Genomic DNA, 2,118 nt, shown 5'->3' with positions numbered 1-2,118 from the left:
CGGGTGGTTTTCCGGCGTTTCTGGGACTTGTACAGCAGGTACAGTACAGCAACGGTGGTGATATCAGCCATGATAGACGTGGAAAGACAGCGGGTTGAGAAATACCGGTTCAAAAATGAGCGGGCAAGCGGGCAAGCGCGAATGACGCGAATGAAGCGAATGAAGCGAATGACGCGAATAGTCCAAAATGATCACGCGGCGCGAATGGAGCGTCTGGCGCGGCGCGAATTAAGCGTCTGAAGCGATTGTATTCGCGTCTATCGCGTTTGGTCTGAACGCCCCTTAAGAGTTTTTAGACTTCCGGGTTGACCGGAGCTTGAGTGACGAGGAGGAAGGAGCGGAGAGTTAATGGCGTTGAGCAGCGAGTGGACTGTGTGTGCCGTCAGTGTCGTGTTTTATCACTAACGGACTGTGAGCTGTTGTCGGACGACGTGCTGTGAGTGTGTGAGTTGGACTCTCCATCGCAGTCGAAGTATTTTATTGGACACGAAGCAAGTTGGGCTAAGCTAGTTAGCAGGAGCTAGGCTAGTAGGAGCTAAGCTAGCGGCCCGGCCATTGTCGAGAGGAGGCCTGCGCTGACGGGAGGAGCTTTGCCGGGTCGCCACAGAGTGTCGCCGACGGAGGCGCTTCGCTGCCGCCGAGGGACACGGAGGTTTATCGCTGCGAGCATTTTGTTCTCACAGACTAACCTCACATCACAACGAGGCCGTGACCTCCTATTAGCTCGGAGCTATGTCTGCAAGTCCAGATTTACATGATGCCGATAATGACGCCATCGTGTGTAAGTAACGTTTACTGTTTTCTCCTTCCTTGTTTAATTTTACTGTGACTCGTGTTTTTGTTTTGTTTTTTAATATATATAACGTTATACCTTTCTTTTTAAATTGTTTTCCAGCTGCCTGTAAGACATTCAGAGATGGTACGCAGGAGCTTCAGGTACAAACAACCAGATCTTGCATCGCAGGCGGAAGCTGTGAGGAGTTCAGCTCGGAGTCAAAGAGGGTAAGATTTATCAGATTAGATCCGTTTTTGGTCAATGTGACTATTTTTCAGGTGCATTAAAAGATGTGATGTGTCCATATGCAGTGCATCACGCAGTACTGATTGTCTTTATTGATTGTTTTTACAGCTGCTGGAAGCCAGACCGTGTGCTAGATGAGGGTGAGGTGGACCATTGCAAGTGCGCCACCATGGACCTGATGTCTGAGGAGGAAGACGCCGGGGTGTCTGGATGGAGCCAGGAGCCCACCGAGCTTTGTGCCGCGCTGCAGTCGAGATTAGAGGCGATTCCGAAGTACAGAGCGACGCACCACAGACGTCTGCAAAACGGACCGAATTCATACAGGAGGCCGGCAGTTACCCACAGCTCCGATGCTTTGTACATAGTTGTGTGTTTGTGCTAATAAAGCTCTGTCTTTGAATGAATAGCACCTTCCTGGCAAATTTTCCTTTCCTCAGTAAATTCATTCATGTGTTTGATGAGATATATATGCATGTTTAAAAGTAGTGGTTTCATCCAATACAATAACATTTTTATATATATTTATATACTTTTAAACAAGCATATATATATATGTGTATATGTGTGTATATATATATGTATATATATATGCGCTTGTTTAAAAGTAGTGGTTTCATCCAATACTGAGTAACCAGGCGTGGTTTCGCCGCTGTTCATATGCTAATTGGAGCCGTTCGGGAGAATCCTGGGCGTTCACGGACGAAAATCCCACTTTTCATGCAGTTACGACCATGACGCAGTTGGCCGGGCAGGGATCGAACCGCAGACCCTCGGAACATGGACAGACCTGCTCTATTACCTGAACCACGGTTGCATTTAATTGTTTGTGATGCAGTTTTCAGAACTATGCGTGTATGTGTAGAATAACCAATTTGGAATACATCACTTTTATGTATAAGTTCCCCTTAACGGTAACTGAATAAACACATAAGGTTTATGTGTAAATTTGCATTAATTTAATTTAATCAAATCTCACCAAGGTATTAAATTTATTCACATTAACTCAATGTGATATAAAAACACTGCATTCAATGCAACACTTTACACTGAACTTATGTAATAAAATTAGATGGAAAATTTACATGTAATTAAAATAC

The 2,118-nt window shown here is 45.1% G+C and overlaps 1 long non-coding RNA gene across 1 annotated transcript; it reads left to right on the top strand.

Annotated features, from left to right (window-relative positions):
- Positions 1–942: 942 nt before the first annotated feature.
- On the top strand, positions 943–1,425 carry LOC115580013 (uncharacterized). The gene is made up of 2 exons (XR_003983787.1): positions 943–1,002; positions 1,130–1,425. It is a non-coding gene; the product is annotated as an uncharacterized LOC115580013 (long non-coding RNA).
- Positions 1,426–2,118: the final 693 nt, after the last annotated feature.

This window comes from Sparus aurata, chromosome 4 (genome assembly GCF_900880675.1).
Source record: "Sparus aurata chromosome 4, fSpaAur1.1, whole genome shotgun sequence".
In the NCBI taxonomy this organism is placed as follows: domain Eukaryota; kingdom Metazoa; phylum Chordata; class Actinopteri; order Spariformes; family Sparidae; genus Sparus; species Sparus aurata.
The sequence above is the reverse complement of the archived record's forward strand: the minus strand, read 5'-3'. Positions and strand labels throughout refer to the sequence as shown.